The following is a 6,462-nucleotide window of genomic DNA, read 5'->3' as shown; positions in this document are numbered from 1 at the left end:
CTTAAGAAAAACATGTATTTGGAGCACCTGGGTGGCTCAGTTGGTTAAGTGTCTGACTTTGGCTCAGGTCATGATCTCATGATTCATGAGACTGAGCACCACATCAGGCTCTGTGCTGACAGCTCAGAGCCTGGAGCCTGCTTCAGATTCTCTCTCTCTCTCTCTCTCTCTCTCTCTGTCCTTCCCCTGCTCATTCTCTGTCTCCCTCTCTCTCAAAAAATGAATAAACATTAAAAAAAAATTTTTTTAAAGAAGAATGTGTGTTCTTTAAGCATTAGTACAGGTTTCTATTAGATCAAACTTGTTTACTGTGTTGTTCAAATTTTTATGTCTTTATTAAATTTTTTGTTGAATATGACAATAATTGAGACAGTGCAATAAATTTTTCACTATTCCCAGAAGTCTGACTTCCCCTGGTTCTATCAATTGTTGCTTTATATGTTTAAGATGTTTTGTTAGAGGCATATGAGTTTAGAGTTGCTAATCTTCCTGGTAATGTCAGTATTTTATCATTATTTAGTGACTCTCTATATATAATGCTTTCTAACTTAAAACCTATTTTGTCTTATAATATGTCTGTGTCATATTTGTTTAGGTTAACATTTTGTTGGTATATTTTTTTCTATCCTTAAAGCCATTCTATACTTTTATACTTGAGATGTAAACTGGAATATTTTTAACTTAAGCTGATCTTCCTTGCCTTTAACTAGTATGTTTAAACTATTTTTCTTTATTGTATTATTGATATAGTTGGGTTTGCTGTCTTTTTTATTTCTATTTGTCCCTCCCTTAATGCTTCTTGACTCTGGGGTACACTTATTTAATTTGTTCATTGTTGTTTGTTTTTTTGTATTGAACCTATCTTATGTATTGTTTCCAAGTCTCTTGTACTACATGTCTCTTATCTCAGCTCCTGCTGCAGTGCCATTTCTATGTGGATTCCAAGAGCTTCACATAGGTATAACCCAAAAAAGCACGTTGCCTCAGCCCTGTGCCATATGCTTCTCACCTCCTGCTTTATAGCTTCTGGGGAAGCCACACATGCAGGCATAATCTAGACATTTTAGGGAGAACAAGGAAGAGATACCAATGGATAAATGGATAAACCAATGGATAAACAAACCATTTGTTTCTTTGCTTGTTTGTTTGTTTTGAAGGACAGCCAGAAAATGCACTTCTTACAACCTCTCAGCTGTAAACCTAATGTGAGATTAAGCAATCAATTGACTAGACCAGTGAAAAAGAAGAAAGGAGGAAGAAATTTATATTAGAAGATTCTGACTTCTTACCATTCAAAAGCTCCTGGTAGTGGGAAGATGTTAGCAAGTCATGAGCCTCTATAGCTTTATAAAATAGGAACCATAGGGGCACCTGGGTGGTTCAGTTCATTAAGCATTCTACATTTTTAAAAATTTTTTAATGTTTTTTATTTATTTCTGAGAGAGAGAGAGAGAGAGAGAGAATGAGCAGAGGAGGGTCAGAGAGGGAGGGAGATACAGAATCTGAGGCAGGCTCCAGGCTCTGAGCTAGCTGTCATCACAGAGCCCAATGTGGGGCTTGAACCCCCAAACCGTGTGACCATGACCTGAGCCGAAGTCAGATGCTTAACTGACTGAGCCACCCAGACGCCCCAAGCATTCTACTCTTGAATTCAGTGGAGGTCATGATCTCACAATTCATGAGATTGAGCCCCATATCAGGCTCTCCCCCGGCACGAGGAGCTTGCTTGCGATTCCCTCTCTCTTCACTCTCTTTGCCTGTAACCACTGGCACATGGCTCTCTCTCTCTCTCTCTTAAAATAAATAAATTTTTAAAAAATAAAATAAAATGAGGATAATAATATTTATCTCACAAGACTCTCGTAAGAATTAAATATGTAATACAGATAAACCTCTCTTTAAAGTGTATCTCTAATCTTAAGTGCTGTTTTATTCTGAAAGAGCATTATTTAGCACTGGCATAATGCTTAGGAAGATAAGTAATTTCTATGATTTCTGAAGATGATCCTAATGCTGGGCAAGAGCAAAATATTTCTTATATGCTAACAGTGGACTTGCCATTGTAATTATTCCATTTACTTCTCAATTTATTTCTACAGTGTAATGTGTGAGTTGGACAGATTACTCAATATCTCTCAGCCTCAGTTTTCTTTTTCTTTTTTTTTTTTTTTAAATATTTTTTTATTTATTTCTAGGAGAGAGAGAGAGAGAGACAGCGTGAGCAGGGGAGGATCAGAGAGAGAGGGAGTCACAGACTGAAACAGGCTCCAGGCTCTGAGCTGGCAGCCAGCACAGAGCCCGATGCGGGGCTCGAACCCACGAACCGCGAGATCATGACCCAAGCGAAAGTCGGACGCTTAACCGACTAAGCCACCCAGGCGCCCCATCAGCCTCAGTTTTCTTTTGTCCACTTTCAAATGGTAACAACACCTACCTTGTATGACTGTTGGGGAAATGAAGACCTAGCTGCTTTTACTGCTAATGCTACATACAACGTGCTGTATGACAATAAAGACTATTGAGTGAAGGCATGTTCAGATCAGCCTCGAATACTTCCTTAAAGAAGGTTTTAGAAAACACTTGAATCATAACCAGAAAGGGCTCTGGGTTTGGATTGGCCTGCCCCCCTGGCTACCTCTTTTACCCCACTTGGGCAAAAAGGCCATAAACAAGTGTAAGGACTGCTAGAAGAAATTCACTACTGAATTCCTCCTAAAGGAACTCCCAGCAGTGAGGTACAGACTCTGAAATCCCCATAGTTGGGCTATGAGGAACAGCACACACGTGAGTAGTTACTGAGACTTAAGTATTGTGCCACTGTGGGAGAGTATTATTTATAATTAGTGCCAGTAGGACTAGACACCTATCTGTCTGCTCCAAAGGCATGAAATGCACATGATTTACCTCCCATCCCAGCATTTCATCAAGAAAGAGCAGCAGACACCTCTGTGTTTAAAAACCACTGCAGAACAACTCCCTGTTGACCCCTGTCCAAGTTTTGAGTTGATGCAAAATTTCCATTTTTCTAGTTTTATCTGTTTTTTTTATGGCTAGGATATGTTATCTAGATCTTTGTACTGCTCATATTAATGTAGTCTCTAAACACAAGTCAAAATTCATTCTCTGATCCCAAAAGAGTCTATAACTACTTTAAAGAATTTCTCTCCACCAATTCTTTTTTCAAGGGAATCGAGCTGACAGGCCTGAGTTATTTTAGACAGTTTAGATACAAAATTTTATGCACACATTTGTTTTTATATATACTCACAGGTGTTCGCACATATCTTTCATTTCCTTCAAAATTTAGAAGGAATAAAAACACGAGCCTTGAGTAAATCATACAAGATCTACTGCCTGTCTAGCACATTCTTTGTTCAGACATGTCTCCTTCCCATGTTTCTTTCTTACCTGGTCAATTTTTATTCCATTTGAACAGGCCAGTGTAAGTCTGTTCAGTTTCTGCTCACTAAGGACCTTGTACATCTGTATAACCTGGGAAAGTGATCTGAAAAACCAGCATTCTTTCAGGACCTGAGAAGCACCAAACCATAATAAACTCCACAGAGAGAGGCAACTAGAATGAGGAAACAGACCAATATTTTACTCCCATTTCTATGAGGAAGACTGCCAAGGAAACTTGTTTACACATAAGTCAGTAGATCCAGATATTCTTTATGCTTTCTAGGTAGGCTTAATAAGGGATTACAAAATGAAAGAAAGCATTGCAGCAAATTATTTACCAATAAAACAGCGCTTGGCCTGAAAGTGAATGCACACCTCCAGTGGTGCTGCATCGTCTCTTTGGCAACTACATTGCACAGTATCAATCATATTCCTTTATAAATCTAATTTTTAAATGGGGCAATAAATTTACATGGTATAAAAATATCACCATGTTTAACGTTTCCTATTTGTCCTGACATTTTTATTATTCCAAACATAAAGCAGTTTATATGTAAATTGCCATATGCTCTTAAGTTAAACTGATAGAATCTTGTCTGTAAAAAACTCATCATTTTGTTGTAAATATGTGTAAAAATGCATTGCACAAACAATTCCAAGAAAAAGGAAAAAAAAGTGTCACATAAAAGTAGCAAACGAACTTTGTGCCTAACCCAACTGGGTCATGAAAAATATTTTGTGCTTGTCTTTAATTATTTTCTAACAATGACCATGTTCTCTGTTTTAAATAAAGGTCATTAGGAAAGAAATATTATTCTTTATCATTAACACTTAGAGATTAAATGTGCTAAATGGGTTGGGCAGATTGTCTTCCACCATACAACTGTCCCAGCTTCTAAAACATACAGGCACCCATACACTCAGAGTTAAGATACAAAACAGACAGCTGAGGGTTAAAGAAAATTTTCTGTATGATGAAATAATTTAACTCAAATTTATCCCCCCCCAAAACTGTCCTAATAAAGTTTTGTTCATAAACAAAGACTATTTTATAGAAAAATCCATGAGAGTCATATTTTAAGTCACATTTAATCATCTATTTATTATATACTTTATGCCATTACCCAGCACTCTAAACTAATATTTAAATAAATTGCATAGGGTAATAGAACAAATTGCATAACATTAAATTTTTATATATTGAAGAGGTCCATGGGAGAGTGGCTATTTAGGATTAGGCAGGAGGATGAAGTAAGCAATGGTATTTGAAGAAACAATTACAGGATCCCAGGAGTGGGCTGCTTCTAAGATCATTTATTCATTCATTCATTAAATGTTGACTAGCACTTCCTCTAAATACCTGGAACTCTTCTAGACATTGGCAGTAAGGAGGTTGCTATAGAAGGAATGCTTGTGTCCCCTCAAAATTCATATATTGAAACCTAATCACCAGTATGTTGCCATTAGGAGGTGGGGCCTTTGGGAAGTGACTAGGTCATGGGGGCAAAGCCCTGATGACTGGATTTACATCCTTATAAACAAGACCGCAGAAAGCTCCCTCACCCCTTCTGTCATGTGAGGACACAGCAAGAAAATGGCCATCCATGAACCAGGAAACAAATCCTCACCAGACACTCAATCTACTAGCATCTTAGTCTTGGACTTCCCAGGCTCCAGAGCTGTGAGAAATACATTTCTCTTGTTTAAAACTACCCAATCTGTGGTATTTTTGTTTCAGAAGCCCAAGTGGACTAAGGCAGAGGTGAACAAGACCAACAATGTTCCTTACATTTGGCATTAAAGTTGACTTTTGGCAGGAAAGAAAGTAAATAATCAAATTACCAAATATATATAATGCCCTACAGGCTGAGTGCTATGAAGAAAAGAGAACAGAGGGATAGGCTACTTTTAATTGGAGTACATCATTATCTCATTTACCTTCTTTAAAATATCATTCTGGCTACCACGGAAAGAATAAACTGCACTAAGACAATTATGGAAGCAGGGTGACTAGTTAGGACAAGGTAAGAAATACGGACAATGTGAATTTGAGTGCTGGTGATGAATAAGCAGGGGTCATATGTGGAATCTAATTTGAAGGTATAGGCAACAGGATTTGCTAATGGATTGGATGTGCAGTGTGAGAAAAAGATGCCTCACAGATGATTTCAAGATTTGGAGACTGAGGAGTACTGGGTGCAAGAGAAACCATTTACAGAAATGAGGAACACAAAGTGAAAAAATTAAATTTACTTTAAAAAAAAATTTACTTTAAAAAAAACAAAAAAAGTTAAAAATTAAAATAAAAAAAAGAGGGACACTGATGGAAGAATGGGTGTGAAGGGGAAAAATCAAGCATTTTATTGGCCATGTTAAATTTCAGAAGCCTGCAAAACAACAGGGTCAAGCTATTGAGCAAGTAGTTAAAAATGCAAGTCTGAGGTTCAGAGAAAAGTTCAAGGTGGAGAAACAAATGTTGGCATCATCAGTACATAGATGATACTAAAGCCTCAGGAGTGGACGTATCATCTAGAAAATAAAAATTCAAAAAATGGAAAAGAAGGCCAGGGACTGAGCTCTGGAGCAGTCCAGTTTGTGGACATCAGGAAGAGGAGAATGATCTGGGAATGGAATCTACAATGGATAGCTTACAAAAAAAGGGAAAAAAAACAATCTATGAGGGTTCAGCCAAATGCAGACAGTGTCTCCAGGAGAAGGCGGAAACCAATAGAGGGAAATTCTGCTCATCTAGTAAACGAGCACTGAGAATCATCTAGTGGGTTTGGCAAGGGGCAGTCCTTGGTACACCGATAGCTTGGTACAACTGTATTTCAATAAAATACAAATAATAATAGTAATAGCAATAATAAAACTGTGTCTTTAAAAAACCTCAGAAAAGGATTAGAAGACAAAGTTGAAGTAACACTCCAAAACCTAAGACAAAAATCAAGGTGGCAGATAATGGGACAAAAGAAATAAAAATTTTTTTTTAATTTCTGAGAGAAAGAGAGACAGTGTGAGCCGGGGAGGGTCAGAGAGAGAGGGAGACACAGAATCTGA

This window comes from Hyaena hyaena, unplaced genomic scaffold (assembly GCF_003009895.1).
Source record: "Hyaena hyaena isolate Hyena2069 unplaced genomic scaffold, ASM300989v1 scaffold_527, whole genome shotgun sequence".
Lineage (NCBI taxonomy): Eukaryota > Metazoa > Chordata > Mammalia > Carnivora > Hyaenidae > Hyaena > Hyaena hyaena.
The sequence above is the reverse complement of the archived record's forward strand: the minus strand, read 5'-3'. Positions refer to the sequence as shown.